The sequence below is a fragment of the Chanos chanos genome, chromosome 5 (assembly GCF_902362185.1).
Source record: "Chanos chanos chromosome 5, fChaCha1.1, whole genome shotgun sequence".
Classification (NCBI taxonomy): Eukaryota; Metazoa; Chordata; class Actinopteri; order Gonorynchiformes; family Chanidae; genus Chanos; species Chanos chanos.
The window spans coordinates 32785179-32795086 of NC_044499.1; positions in this window are offsets into that span (position 1 = coordinate 32785179).

A 9908-nucleotide genomic window follows, 5' to 3' on the forward strand; every position below is an offset into this window, starting at 1 on the left:
CAAAAGCAATTTTAAGCACAAGGCTTGGTTTATAATTTTTTGTGCTCTCTTACCCTGCACTCACACTGGCAGTCACTTGCGGCCAGCCTGTGGGCGTTGCCAACATAGTTTTGAGGAAGTGGGCTACAAATATATTGATAGGAGATGCATCAATTTTCTAAAAAAAAAAAATGTATGTACTGTTAAATATTATAAATGTATATTATATTTTATTTTTATTTATGTTATATTTAAATCGTATATGTTATATATTCATCATGGAGTTGTATGTTTGTATTTTCGTAAAGGCAGGCCTATTAATATATCGGCCAAAATATGCGTGAACCCACGAATCAGGTGTATTCCCACTGAAAAAATGTTTTTGGAAGGAATTTATTTTCCTAATTATTTTCTTGTGATCTTGTTTCAAACACTACCATTTCACCATGGACCGCAAAGTAGCATTCGCCGCTATCCATATCCATTTCTCTTCCATGACAGCTACTGGAACTAAAATGCTAATATAGGAACTAAAGTTTAAGAAAACGAAAGAATATATGTTTACAAATGGTTCCACATTCTGCTGTAGGATTATCATTCAGTTCAGAGAAAAGATGAATGCAAGCGCTGGAGATGACACTAACACATCACTGTTACCCCATTAGTAAAAACTGAGAATTTAACCAGTACTTTTGTTCAAACAGCCCAAAGGCGCCAGCACGCATGACAGTCATCTCATTAACACAAATACACATAATTATTCTTCACAAATCAATTTTTAACAAAGTACTTTGAGTCTTTGGTTGTTTAACATCTGTTTTACACTGGTATAGCAAACAGGGAGGAACGCTCTGCTGCTTTGGCCCTGAATACTACAGCATGACTTTCTGTCTTTGAAGAATGTTGAATTTTTAACCGTCACGTCAGTAGGCCCTCTCACTAACTGCACTTAATGCTCTACGAATAAGTCATGTTGGGCATGGCTCGTGTCTTCACAAGCAAAACTTTGTGTCCTTACTGATCGTCACTATGTGCCATTACGTCAGTCTCTACCTTCAGCATTTGTAAAGCGGATGAGTAATATGGCTTGCGGGTATTATTTTACTCATTTTTAATGTGAATATTTGTAGTGTTTATGAATTGTTCACACTGTGTTAAATATTTTTACGTATTGATGTTTTTTATTTGTACTTAAACCTTAGCGTAGGACAGATGCGCCCTTGGTGCAATGTTAAACAGCTCTGGAGTTTTAGTTCTGAACACACAAGGCCAAAACAAACTAAAGGTCTTACTCTACTCGACAAAGACATGATCCGACAACGATATAGATATGGCTTTTTACCACTCAATTAAACACTAATACCTAGTTTTCTCCAACAGTCAATTGCTTGCCCAGAACTGGCAATATGAATTTACCTGTCAAGTTTGATTTTGGATAGTTTACGCAAAGACTTTTTTTTTTTTATCTCCAGACCAGAAAATGAGAGCGTCATAAAAAACTCCTTTTTTCCCCTATCCCCTCCTTCTCTCCTTCCTGCATCATTTCACCCTATAGTTAAATTTATCCTGAAGTGTAAATTGAGACGTTTTCTAATGAGACCTGAGTAAACAAACTCAACGCAACAGAGTGAAAGAAATAAAAAATAAGTAAATAAATAAAACATAACGCCCCGCGCAGTGCTCTTAGTGTGGAGTCATGCTCCTCTACATCCTCTTGACCCTGAAGATGCTGCTTGATATGCACACAGTACAGACACTATGGTGTCAATCTATTCAAATTCCCTCTAGCATTTTAGCATTCCAAAGTGTGCTATGCTGAGACCAAAAAAAAAAAAGAATCGCTTTTTTTCCCACCCTCTTGACTGGAGGGTATGAAGTTATTAAGATGCATTGCAAATGATGGCATTGCAAGTGTTTGATTTGAGCTGTTCTCAGCAGTGCTGGTTTGCTGAATGCGGGGGACAGAGAGCTCCCTGCTTTGGGTAACGTTAAGCTTTTGTGCTCCTCGCTCCTGAATAAGGCGAAGGAGGATAGCGCTGCTTTAACCTTGCTCCGTCTTTGCTCACAGCCACTTTTGTGGGCCTCATTAAATCTGATGCGAAGATGAAATGCGATTTAATATTCTTCTGTCTGAGCTGCGACGAAAGGCTAGACGACGGGCAAGGAGAGATGGAGAGGTCCTGCAAGTGCGCGCGTCTGAGCCATCGTATCTTACCGTCTTCTTCTCCCCGAAATGTTTAACCTTGACCAGATTCAAACAAATCAGGTCAGCCGCACATGAATACAAGAGCACAAACACACTCAAGCATAACTCATATGGGAAACGCACCGATCAATACTTTCATCCTCTGCCTGTGAGAGAAAATGAAAGAGCCTCTAAAACACATTTCATCTCATTACACTGATGCTCCAAACTCTTTTACAGCGCAAATAACATGAGTAAAACCAATCCATGATGAAGCACTGCTCCTTAATTGGATCACTTTGGAGAATGCGTGATTCAAGATTTTTACTTCCCTGCTTGTGAGAAGAGAATGAAAAAAACAAAACAAAAAGAAAACAGCCAATATCTAAGCAGCTGAGTCTACAGCAAATACCAGAGGTCACAGTGTTGTCCTCTGAATTGTAGTGGTGTATTCCAACATGTAATGAGGGTACCATAAACCGGTCAGCTCTGCTGGGCCTTTGATCTTCAAAGCGCTCCGTGAGAAGGATATGGCCTATATTGTGAGGGGCTTTCTCGACACTAATGATAGGACTACCTTACTCCCGAATGGTTCCTTTCATGTCCCTGGCGTAATACCAAGCAGTTTTACCACTGCGGGGGAAGAGCCCACTAAAGCAGTTTTGTTCCTCAATTTGTTCTATTATTCCATGCAAGGAGCAGAGAGAGGATGTGAGAATGTATGTAAGTGTGACTTGGCCAAGTGTATCCACTCTCTGATTCAGCCAAGCAGAGAAAATGGGACAGAGCGTACTCTGAGGAAGTTGAAAAGACTCTGGGATTCTAGATGGAGCACAGAAAAAGGATAAAAAAAAAATCTTAATCTTGAAAAAGAAGGTTATGGCATTACTGAAAGGCCTTTTTGCAAGAAAGATCTTTTTATCTGACTGAAACTGCTGCTTAACCTACTAGTTGAATCTGTTCTGCAGGAACTGAGCTTAGACTAAATCATATCCTAATCCTTAACCTTAACCTTATACCCTATTTGTACTACCTCTGTAAAGAGCACCACATTCTATATATTTACAGGTCATGAGGCACTCCCTGCCCACCGAATGGCGCCAGAGACTGCTTTGTGAATCTCTTGCAATATCATCTCTTACCTCTAGAGGTCAGTAGAGATGAACAGCTCATGACTGAGTTTTGAGAGAGAAACATTTTGCTGCCACCATAAAAAAATGGTAATCAGCAATTTTAATATTACTGATAACTTATTTTAAATAAATTGGTTATGGCTCCCCTCGTTAACCACTGCTGAATAGCGGGCAAAACTGAAGATTTTGCCAATCATTTTATGCGTATTTATGTGTAATTGCTAAGTCACAAAATTATTCTGGAAAAAGTAGTTGTGACTGAGATTCAGAGCCCCAGTTTATCTTTAAAATCTCAGATGCTTCAAGTTTATTGGCAGAACTTAACATCCATGTGTGTACAAACTGTGAAAAAACAGGATCTCCTAAAACACAAGAATATCAGAGGATGAGAACTGGCCAGAGTGTGTTGCTGAGCAGATTAATGGACTTAAGTGGGACATTACTAGTGACATAGTCCATTATGCATGGATGTGCTACATGGTCATAATCAAAAACAATCAACAGCTTATGTGTAATCATGTGAAAGAAATGCCATAACCCTATAGTGGTGTTTATTACTGTGTAATAGATGGATCATAACCCTGTTATATATACTAGTTAATACACTGACACCACAGAGTTAATAAACAGGGGTGTAGCAATAAGCAAAGATTACCTTCTGTGGCAACACTGGATGTCTCTGTAACATTAGACCAACATAAGGCCCTGACATTACTTCTGTCATAACTTCATTGCCGACAATGGAGACAAGGCACGGTCAGATAACTTACATTAGATGTCATAATAGCTAACATCTCATGTCATGTTTCTAACATGGTCATATCAGGATTGGGATGAGTGTGTAGCTGTTTCCTCATCCACATCCACAATGCTATCTACATAAATACGTACATTGAAGATTACTCCTCAGTTTATACAACACCATCATTACAGTCCTATATTGTTGTTTCAGAGACACTGAAATGCTTCATAAAGTGTCCTGTGATTTAAGATGTAGCTTAAAAATTGAGAATTTGACCACTGCCTGTATTCAAACAGACAAAATGTGAGAAAAATGTACAGACAATTATAGTTCCCTCTGTATTCTCACCTCACATGATCCTCTGCCGCCAGTGGCATCTAACAGCCGTAAGCACGTACTTTTCAACTGCATTTCACTGAATTGACAAATTCTTCAATGTTTATCTCCCTTGGAAATTAATTTTTCAAATCATGACCTTCAAGTCTTAACTAATCCAGGAGAGCTTAACATCTTATGGCACAGGTTGTCATTCCTGTCACACAGCTAAAAGCAAAATAATGTACTTTCCAAAGATGCTAAAATTGTCTTCCTCCATAATGTATAGGAAATTTGTACCCAAAAAGAATAACTGCCACTTTGCATTCAAAAATGGAGAAATATTTATAAGATGGAATAACTTTGAAGAATACCCAATAGCACAGTAGCGTGGACACAAGGTCCATGCTGTCTCCCTATTTGTTTTCTTTTTCATGTCACAAAATTAATTTTCAGCAGCACTCTGAATCTTGTTATCAATCACTTGTACCAATTTTAAATAAATCATAAACATTTTCTGAAGGACTTTTTTCATCTTCAAAGAGTATAAGAATAAAAACAATAAAAAAAAAAGCTATTGCTACATGAACAGTCAGGATGTTTCCCATGGGTAACAATACAGAGACCTGAAAGGCAGTCATATGCATTGTACAGTATACAACAATATAGTGTGTTTACTATGATGCATTTAAGATAAAAAAAATAATAAGACTCCTTATTTCAGTCAGTAATATTACCTTATAGGTATCTTCCATTTGTCTGTAAGCGCTTTAAATGCACGCTGTACTTTCTTGCCATTGGACATTCTAGACAGATTTTGGTTTGTGCCATCCACTGGATGAACTTCATCAGGATTTGAATATCTACGGGAGGAAAGAGAATGACAAGAAAAGATAAAGGCAAGGTTCAAGCAAAGAGAGTGCCGAGGGACTGACTCCAGGAGACCCGAAAACAACAGGAGCAAACAATCCCTGCCCTTCAAGCCTTAGGGAAAAACAAGCTGAACATGTAGAGAAGGTCAGTGGATGCAGAGAAGGGGCAGCTGGGGTTCTCCCTGTGTACAGAGGAGGTGGTGCTAGGGTTAGAGAAGACATCCAAGAGGAATCTGCTACTCTTGTGAAGGTCATGATCGTCATGATAACAGAGTATTCACTTCCCGTCACAGCTGACCCTGGTGAATGATGTCCTTCCCTCAGACTTCTATGTTAATTTTTGTCTGTAGGCGACTGCTCTTCACGAAATGTTAGCAAGTTGAGCAGCCACGCTAAACACACCTTTACAACCAGCCCTCTCTCAAAGTCACAGAAATCTCTTTTCCACCGATGATAGCCCAAATAACGGGCTGCGGGACCAGCCTGGTATTTTTCTCCATGACCTTAAGAACGGTGAGATTTGATTAATCCTGCTCTCTACAGGCAGACATATTACTTCAATAAACTTCTGCTCTCACTCCATTCAGATTCATACTCTTTGTCTGACACACACATGCTTTGCTTCTGTTATCCTCCTGTGGTTGGGTGTGAATTTGAAATACCTCTTTCTCTTTCATGTGACCATGATCAGGGAAGCAAGGGTTTGGCCCCTGTTTCGTAAGCTATATCAGCAGTTGGCAGTTTCCTTAACAAAAGTAGAAACAGTGTCTTGCAGTGCTAGCAACAGGTGGTACAGTTTCTGGTAAGAAGTGTGTCTGTATCATCGATTTTAGCCTTGTGTACAAATTTTTGCAATGTAGGAGGAGGCCTGGACTGTGAGTCACTGGAACAGTAGGAGTAGGCAGAGGATGCAGAACACAGCTCCCTTCAATCCATAAGCAGAGTGTCTTAATGACACTCGCCTCAAGGACTGAGATGCCTGTGTCAACAACGCAGAAGGGAACGCTGTCAGAGACATCATCTTTCAACATTATGACTGGGGGACATCCCACCACAGGTGCATCTGTGTGACCAGATACGCTGTAGACCATGTCAGCTGCTGAAGGGCTTTTTATACATGGAGTCGAGCAGTATTGACACAAAGAAGCCTGTACTCACAAGGAGATCCATGAAACACACCTCACTGTCAAACTGAATGACACACATAGTATGCATGGTATTTTATTTATATGCATAGTCTGTGTGCTGCATTGGCACACCGGTTGAGCACTGTGGAAAACTCGGATGAATGTCCAGACTTATTATGAGACTTGCCAGTTGCTTTAACAGCAGGTTCATTCAATTATTGATGAGATGATTCTCTGGCCCACAGTCAGCAGGTATAGTTAGACTGGGCAAAGGCTTGTATAAGTCAGTGTCCGGGTGCTTACACTGCACGCCCTAAGGTCTCAGACTTAGTATGTATCGCTTGAAGTGATTTCTTGGTAGCCCTTGTTTTAGCTCAGTTGCACCATCTATCTATGTGGCAGAGTTAATTACATGGTTAAACATATGAACCGACTTGTGTATATGAGCATTTTCAGTGTTCTTACTGAATTAGACCCTAACCATTACCTAACCATGACCGTGTGCACTTCTGTAGGACAGTGTGACTGCTTCAGCAAATCTTTCCCCTGCATTTAAATGTTGATCCCCTGGCTCGAGATTGTGTTGTAGAACAGCTTTATCACTTGCTTCACTCAAGGCCTTTCAAGTCACATTTATAACCAGCTAGTAATGTTGGACAAATGTTGTCATAACCTGAACCATACACCCTGAACTCCCTAAGAATGGAATAACATTACAGGAAAGTTTACATTTTCATGTCACAATGAAATAGGATGAGGTCTCTAGAATGAGACCCAGATCCAAAGAGGTCTTAACAGAAGGTAAATATTCCAAAAACAAAACACTCTTTGGGGAGAGTCAAACAATAACAAAGAGCTATGAGAACAAGGCACGCTGAGGAACAAAGACTCTATAGAGGGTCGACTCCAAGACTAAGCACAGAAACTAGACAGACCAGAAACTTATATTCGCTTCAGCAGACAAGTAAAAATGGGAACTATTTAACAAATAATCAGATGATTGAGACCAGTGACCTCAGGGATTACTCTCTGACTCCCTCTGTTGGCTCGACTGAGCTATGATATTGCAGATCTTCGTTAGACACATAATAAAAAGGTTACTGCCAATTTATAGTGGTGAAACTCTCGATTTAATAAATATGGTGAGCAAATTCATTCAAGAGAACTGTAAAGCAATTTTTTCATGCATTATAATTCAGTATTATTCTCTTTGTATGCAGTATATTTGCACCATTGCCAGGGTACTGATACCTAATGTGTATAGGCAGAACACAATAGTCACCAATTTAAGAGAAGAACATTGAAATCAGTAAGCATCTGTCTGGAAGACATGTTTAAAGTTACTTTTTTTATACTTATACAAGTTGACTTCTTTCAGACCTTGATATTTTAGAACACTTTAAATTTACTGGCTAAAATCTCCCATTTTATAACTCATTTTATAAGCTGGCCTGTCATGGTGAAATGCGCCTTTGGCCACCTTGTATCCTGCCTTAGGCTTTGTCTGTCTCCAAGGTTTTTTCTTCCAGTTCTGTTTGAATGCACTAGTTTAAACACCAGTGCTTCAATCATTTTGTAACCAAACCTCTTACAATTCAGTTTGTCATTTTTATGTCTGCAGCACAGCTGATGTCTGGTCAGAATAGCACTTCCAAAACTTAAATTTACTTTAAGTCATTATCTCATTAATATTTCTCTGTTCCTCAGGAGTGTAAAATTGTTATCACACTTAATGCAATAAAGCCACTTTCTAGATCAGTACTCACTGAATTTTTAGTTATGTTGATATACTGATATCCTCAAAAGGCCTTTCCTTGGACTGAATAAACTTAAAAGATATCTCAGGCTGTGCTTTTCTGCCAAACAGGGACATCACATCACATTTGCAGCAGGCAGCATGGGCAGCCCATAGAGATCCTGGGATCTCCTGCAGTGCTTTACACTGGAGACTGGTCTACACTTTCCCTTATCTGTGGCTGGCTGCCTCACACTCTAGCATATGAAAAGCTGCTCTTTTCCTGGTGAGTAGTCTTAGATGAGTGAGTGCTTATGACAGACAGCCTTGGTACTGAAAGCCAAACCTCTCACTGATTTTGGTAAAGTTGCATATTGTTGTTGTTTCTTGTCATCTTGGGTGATTTGCTTTGGTAACTAAGGTTTGCTCAAGTTCTTGTTCATGAAAGACAATAATAGATTGCTCAAATTGGGAGTTCAAGAACAAAAATCAAACACTGACAACTCTGACAGAGTTCTGCTCAAGCAAAGCTTCCACTGCTGATCCAGCCAAGCAAAAGCAAGAAAGAAAGAAAGAGAGAGAGAGAGAGAGAGAGAGAGAGAGAGATAAGCAGCCTATCATGTGTGGGTTAGTGAGAGTGTTGATTAGCCTAGCTTGTTAGCCTTGGCCTTTCTGATATTCAGTCATTAGAGAGTTCCCACTGGCAGGACCAATCTCTAACACAACACAGCCTTGATTACTCTGGCCACCAGCTCTCTGATGAGACTCTGTTTCAGACTAGCAGCATGACTTCTTCTTTTAAAAAAAAGGATAATTATGCTCTTGTCACTCATCCTGTAATTAGGCATTTGATGGAAAAAGTCTGTAATCATGTAATTTTAATGAAATGACTTCACTGAATACCATCACCAGAAGACAGAAGCGAGGAACGTCCAGACACAGTGTGATCAAACTTAGGAGCCAAACTGGTGAAAGCTGTTCTTTGTCAGTCTCATTGCTAGTACTTGAGACAGGGTGCTAATGGAGTTAAGGAGAGAGAAAAATCTAGAAATTTTCTTCTCTTCTCAAACAATATAATATGAATGTTTTCAACTGAGCCTTGCTCCATTTTTCCATGTTAAATATTTTAAATGGCTTGACTGCTTTTCCCTTGATTTTTATGATGACGGCTTTCTTTATCTGGCCCTTTTCCATTTACCCTAAATATACTTTAATGTCTTTTTTTATCTGATGAGTTGTGTGTCTATGTAAAACTGAGGCCTGTGTCTGCTCCCTGCTGGTCTGACACTCTGATAATTGGGGGACTTTTTTTTTTATCAATTTCATCATTTCACTGCAAGTGAAGTTTAATTATTTGTGCTTTGATCTCCGGGCATGTCTTAAGAGCGCTGACTGATGTTGATCAAAATACACGAGAATGGATTGTTAAGATGTGAAAAGATCTCAGTGGCTGAAATAACACTTTTTTTTTGTAGTTTGGAGTAAGATTTTTCTTAAGCACTGACAAATGATAGACAGGTTCATAAATGCTTCATGCTGTGGGTGCTATGCTTTAGTTTGTTATGCCGCTGTAAAATGGTTTTAGCTGACATAAAGACAATTTCATTGAAGCTCTAACATGATAAAATGTATTTATTGATCTTTATTATGGTAGAATTGTAAGCATATAGCCATTAAAGCCACAGTGTGCAAAGCTACTCAGGACAATAGAAGCAGCAGAATGGGAGTGCGTAGCTCTCACTCGTAGATTGCAGAGGGTGGAACCTGGTGCTTCACTGTCATGAAGCTATTAAGAAACATAGTCCTTCAGATATGTGGTA